This window comes from Natator depressus, chromosome 11, assembly GCF_965152275.1.
Source record: "Natator depressus isolate rNatDep1 chromosome 11, rNatDep2.hap1, whole genome shotgun sequence".
In the NCBI taxonomy this organism is placed as follows: domain Eukaryota; kingdom Metazoa; phylum Chordata; order Testudines; family Cheloniidae; genus Natator; species Natator depressus.
The window spans coordinates 74,316,579-74,322,872 of record NC_134244.1 but is presented as its reverse complement, the minus strand read 5'-3'; the positions used below and the strand labels follow the sequence as shown (position 1 = coordinate 74,322,872).

The 6,294-nt window shown below is 53.9% G+C and overlaps 1 non-coding gene across 1 annotated transcript; it reads left to right on the top strand.

Moving 5' to 3' along the window:
* Positions 1-5,653: 5,653 nt before the first annotated feature.
* On the top strand, positions 5,654-5,735 carry TRNAS-CGA (transfer RNA serine (anticodon CGA)). The gene has a single exon. It is a non-coding gene; the product is annotated as a tRNA-Ser (tRNA).
* The last annotated feature ends 559 nt before the right edge of the window (positions 5,736-6,294 follow it).

Genomic DNA, 6,294 nt, shown 5'->3' with positions numbered 1-6,294 from the left:
ACACGTGTCCAAATCATTGTAATTTATTTATGTAGGGTTTTTTCAGACTCAAAAATAATGTGAAAAATTATATTTGTATGTTGAATATTGCTTTTCGCAGCACCCTTAGTAGCTAGCTGGGAGTTTGTGAAAAGTGATATTAACAAACATACAAGTATCACTTTTCACAGCCTCCCAGGCAGCTAGTAAGCGTGCTGTGAAAAGTGATACTTGCATGTTTCTTTCTTTCGCTTTTCTCAGCAAGCCCCGGGTTTGGAGAGGGAGGCAGCAGGGGTCTGGGGCAATGGGGGGGGATAGAGGTGGAACCAGGGAAGGCAGTGGGGGCTGGGGGCGATAAATGGGGGTTAGGGGAGGCGTCGGGGAGAATGGTGAGCCCTGCTGCCATATGGCTGGAGCTGGGAGGCAGCACCCCCAGGGTCCAGAGTGAGCGCTGGAGCCCAGGGTTGGTGGCTGCTGCTGCGCAGCTGGAGCTGTGGATCAACACCCACCACCCTGGGGCTGGGGCTGGGGCTGGGGTTAGGGAGCGGGGTTAGGGCTGGGGGTCGGTGCCAGAGCCCGGAGCCAGCACTTGTTGCTGCACAGCCAGGGGTTAGCACCCAGGGCCAAGGACACGTGGCCAGAGCCTGGGTCGGAGCCCGGGGCTCAAGCCGTGCAGCTGAAACCCTGCGGCCAGGTTCTCACCCAGGGCTGAAGCCCAAGCCCCAAGGTGCCCTGCCCACCCCACAGGTGAGTCAAGAACTCACCTGGCTCCTGCAGCATTGTGCCCCACCTGTCTCCAGAGGCGGGGCATGGTAGCTCATGCAGGAGCAACAGGGAGGGAAGGGGAGAGGCTGATGCTTTGGCCTCTCCACCGCTGCCCAGGAGGCTGTTAGGCCTGCACAAAAAGCCCCTGGTAGCCGCATGCGAGAAATGCTGATTTAAACTCACTTCCATGCTGTCAAAACCTTTGCCATTGTACCTCCTAACTGCTGGTTTCTCAGGTCAGAGTGCACTTAAGGGTTAAGTGAAGTGCTGCTGTAAGAATAAGCTTCATGTCCTTTAAAGGAAACCAAGGCAGAAAAAAATACTGATGATTTTTAATATTTTTTCTTTAGCCAAAAAAATTAATGAAACGATATAGAAAATTCTATTAAACACACCTTTTGCATTTTACAGATTTGTAGTATGCAAAATTTGATTTTATGTAGTGCCCATCCCCATGTATATTCCAGATTAGTATAAACAAGACATGATTTCCCTGGTAACTGGGACCAGTTTTTATTCTGTCTCCTCAAATTGAAAAGTTCATTTGTATGTAGGCTTCGGGAAGAGTTCCTTTCTCATTTCTAAACACACAACACGGTTTTCTTTTCTGGATTTCTCGGCCTCAAATACAAGGAGGTGGGTCTGCAGGGTTGCTTCAGGACCAGTCTGAATGAGGGAGGGTTTATTCTCCTGTTTAAAAAACAAAATTATTTCTAGTGTTACAGGAATAAAAGACAGAGAAGTCTGGTTTATAAAGCTGGATCTCTGCATCCCTCTCCCAAAAGGACTGCATGATCAAGCTCAAGGGAGTATTCAGAAATAAATTGTTGATCATCCCTTTAATCGAGTTATACCAAAGCAAGAGTTAGACAGTGGTTGGGCAATCACCATACAGTTAAATGGAGTAAATATTAATTAGAATGTTACTGCCAAGAAAGACAGGTGACCCAGTAGTAAAGCTTTGATAATTAGGGGAGGCAACATTGTCTAGTAATAACTGGCTGAACGAAGAGAGGTCCTACACTCAACAGTCACTCCCATGTTGGAGGAATCTCAACTACAAAGATGAACAATCATCTTCCCAAAATAATTTTAAAATGGTGACACCCCCAATGACTTATCTCTCAGACAGAAAGAAAAGAAATAATGGTGGGGAGAAAAGGGGACCCTGGCCTGGGGAGAGGAGGCATACAGAAGTTCTGTGTGGTAGGGGAAGGTCAGAGGGCACACAGAGCCCCAGCCTAGGGGAGATGAAGAAACATGGGACAGAGCCTGTGACATGAAAGAGGGGTGAGCAGATGCAGGGAATCTGTGAAATAGAGAGGATGGGAGGGTGGCACATGGAGGGGAGGGGAATGGAGGGCAGCCAGGAGCCCTCAGTGTGTGCAATGAGTACAGCCTACAGAAGCATCTAAGTGTGAGAATGCCAAGTTCATAATACTTTGCATGTCTAAAATGACTTTTATCACTGTCCCAAAGAACTTTAAAAATGCAATTATTTCTTCCCATTTACAAATAAACTCTCTTGCCATGGTTTTCTGGAGAGAGCTGCACAGAGTCAGAGTATTAGCTATGTTTCTGGCTCCTGACCAAAACAGATAATCTGTCAACATTTGCTTTACGTGCATGTAGCATTCAGGGGTGGGGTTCTGGGAAGGGATCAGGAGTGATGCTTATATGCCTAGATCGTCCAGTAGAAGATTTTGGAAGTAAAAGATGTCTGACAGAGGCAGGTTTCAGTATGAACCTAGCTCTCAGGTAAAGCCTGGCCCCTTCTTGGTGGCTGTGGAGCATTCTTTCTTAAAAGACCTAGTCTTGGACTGCAAAGGCGTGGGGTAGCATTTAAGGAGCACTGACAGGGGATGCATACTTCCTACTGCCAAGGAGCTCAGCTGCACAGGGGCTCACTGCACACCACTATACAGCTGAGATCTGGAACTTGATCAGTGGATCCTTTGTATTCTCTTATCCTTATCCTTCTCTCTTATCCTTTGAATTCTCCGGGAATTACTGGGTAAAATCATATTGTTGGTGTAATGCCGGAGGTCAGATTAAAAAACCCACATTAGTCCTTTCCATGGAATCACAGAACCGGAAGGACCGTCCTATTCCCGTCCCCTGCACTCAAGGCAGGACTAAGTACAGTAGAACCTCAAAAATACGAACACCAGAGTTACAGACGGACCCATCAACCAGACACCACGTGGACCCAGAAGTACGCAGTCAGGCAGCAGCGGAGACGAAAAACAAAAAAACCCAACAAATACCGTGCTGTGCCAGCACTGCATCGTCAAGTTAGGCACATCGGGGCTGCCTGTCCCCACCCCACCCACCACTTGCCACGCGGAAGGCCAGCCACGTACAGGTGAAGACGCTGAGGTTCACAGGCACAGCTGTGAGCTCCCGAGAAGGAGTGCTGGGGTCTGCACTAGCCACAGGGGCCGTTTCCCGCCTCTGGCTGGGAGGGGGACAAGCCTGCAACCTTAGTCTCAGTCCAGGAAAGAAGCTCCCTGAGATGCTGCTGGAACCTGGCCGAGAGCGTCAGCTGCTGGAGCCCGAACTCCTGCCCGCCTGCCGCGCTCTGGAGGAGCGGCTGCGTTTGAAAGGGCCCCAGCCTGCACTGCGCACCCACTGGTGCCAAAGCGCCCCCGGGTGCCTCACGCATCACCCTTGCAGTCAGGGGGCTAGAATCAGAAACTTGCCGGGCAGCCGCTGCAGAGTGTGAGCCCCCGTTCCGAGCACTCCGCCCTGAGGAGCAGCCCATAACGGCTTGGGCAAAGTTACGAACAACCTCCATTCCCGAGGTCTCCATAATTCTCCTATATTATCTAGACCAGGGGCTGTCAACAGGCGAACCACGGGCCAAATCCGGATTGCCAGATGCTTTTGAACAGACCCCAGAAACTTTTTATTTATATATTGTCATTATTATTATTTTTGTAAATGATTTTCTCTGCAGTCTGGCCGCTGACTGTACATTAATGAAGAATTTGGACCTTGACAAAAAATAATTGACTACCCCTCATCTAGACCATCCCTGAGCGGTGACTGTCGATCCTGCTAAGAACCTACAATGACAGAGATTCCACAACCTCCCTAGGTAATTTGTTCCAGTGCTTAACTATGCTGGCAGGAAGTTTTTCCTAACGTCCAACCTAACCTCCCTTGCTGCAATTTCAGCCCATTGCTTCTTGTCCTGTCCTCAGAGATTCACAAGAACAATTTTTCTCCCTCCTCCTTGTAACAACCTTTTATGTACTTGAAAACTGTTCTCATGTCCCCTCTCAGTCTTCTCTTCTCCAGACTAAACGAACCCAGTTCTTTCAACCTTTCCTCGTAGATCATGTTTTCTAGACCAGCGGTTCTCAACAGGGGGTTCGTGGCCCACTGGGGGTCCATGAACCCTTTCGGGGGGCCGCAGGGCCCCGTGGCTAAAATCCAAAGCCCGAACCCGAGCACCTCCCGCAGAGCTGAAGCCGGGAGCAACAGGGCTGAATTCTGGAGCCCTGAGCCCCGGTGCTCCCCAAGGGCCAGAAGCCCTGAGCCCATGGGCAGAGTTGGGGGAACACAGGGGTGTTACACCCCCCCCAAACTACAGTGCAAGAGCAGGGCAGTCCTGGGGTAGCTCCACACCCCCCCTCCACCACCTCCTCTCTCCACCCCCTGGCTAGGTCGGAGGTGGGAAGTCAGAGTCCGGCAGCGTGGGACAGCTGCTGCTCTGACTGGTGCCAGGGAGGAGGCAGCCGCAGCGTTGCCTCATCTCCTGCTGCTGCAGGGGGTTGAAGCTGCTCCCATTTGCTCATGCAGCTGGTAAGAGCTGCCTGGGCGGGGGGACCTGGCTGCTTTGTGGCTGGCAGAGCCCTCAGGGTACAGGGACCGCAGGGGAGCCCTGAGAGCACACAGACGCTAGCTACCCCCCTCACTGCACCCTGAGCTACCCTCTGCCCAGACACAGCCCCTAGCTACCCCCGTCACTGCACCCTGAGCTACCCTCTGCCCAGATACAGCCCCTAGCTACCTCCTCCCTGCACCCTGAGCTACCCTCTGCCCAGACACAGCCCCTAGCTACCCCCCTCACTGCACCCTGAGCTACCATCTGCCCAGACACAGCCCCTAGCTACCCCCCTCCCTGCACCCTGAGCTACCCTCTGCCCAGACACAGCCCCTAGCTACCCCCCTCCCTGCACCCTGAGCTACCCCCCTGCACACCCCCATGCACAGCCCCAGGAGTCTCCCTGCACCCTGAGCTACCCTCTGCCCACACACAGCCCCTAGCTGTCCCTCTCCGTGCACCTCAAACTTTTTGAGCTGAGCCCCCCCACCTTTGAGTTATAATTTTTGGTGGTAGGCCCCCCAAGTCCAGACAGGCGGGTGGCCTGCTGAGGTGAGTCAGGGGGTGGAAGTAGCATACCCTCCCCAGACCCCGACGTCGGAGCTGGCTTGAGCCTCACTGGCCCCTGCCCACCCAAAACAGAAACTCCCCAGTGCAGCCACAGCCTCAGGGCAGGGACGATGCCCCGGGACTCCGGGGACACAGTCCGGGCCTCTCACCTCCAGGGCACTGGGGTTCTCTTCTGCCCAGGGCAGGAGTGAGCAAACGTCTGTATGACGTGATGACCATTCAGAAACCGGTGAGGAATGAGCTGGTTTGAGAGGAGTTGATCTCGGTCCAGTTGCAGGTCAGTGAACCTCTCCCTGTCTCCATGTCCCTATCTTTAAACAATTACAGGCCCCACAGGAAGGGGTTGGTTTGATGTTTAACCACATGGCTAAGCAACGAGAACCCCAAATCCCCCTGCGCTTTGGGAGCCAGGTTTCCTGTTTGAATTCTGTGTTTCAGAGGACTTCAGGCCTGGGCACTGTGATTATTTACCAGTTTCTCGGGCCTGAGGGGGTCACGTCACTCACGGCTGTGAGGGCCGAGCGGTTAAGGCGTTGGACTCGAAATCCAATCGGGTTTCCCTGCGCAGGTTCAAATCCCGCTCACAGCGAGGCCTGTGTTTTAGCCACACTTGCTCACCAGGGCAATACATCTCCACCGACCCTGGGACGCTCTCCATACACTCCCCACCCCAAGGAAACCCTGTTCTGCTCCTTTCATGGGGATGCCTGGGATGGTGCCTCACGCTGTGTCCCTGCGGTCTCAGCTCCCAAGGCCTCTGCCCCTCACCCAGCGCCCCCCGGCTCAGCCCCACCCCTGGGTGCTGCTCCTCTCCAGCGCGTGGAAGGAGCTGAGCACGGGCAGCCCGTATCAGAGGCCAGGGGAGGCTGAGCCTCCCCCAAAAGGCCGTCCATGCGGGGGGGAAACGCTGGGGATGTGGGGCGGGTCTCCCCTCCGGAGGCCCGTGGGCCCGTGGTCATCTTTCGAGGGCCAGAAGCGAAGCTCCAGAGAAGTGGGGGCCCCGCCTGCACCCCGCTCCCCTCTGCCTCTTAGCCCGATGCCCTGCTCTTGCTCTGCCTCTTCCCATCCCCCCTCCGCCTCTTCCCCCAAAACCTGCACCCCACCCCCCCTCGGACTTTTCCCCCGCGGCCCCGTCTTCTCATGCCTCT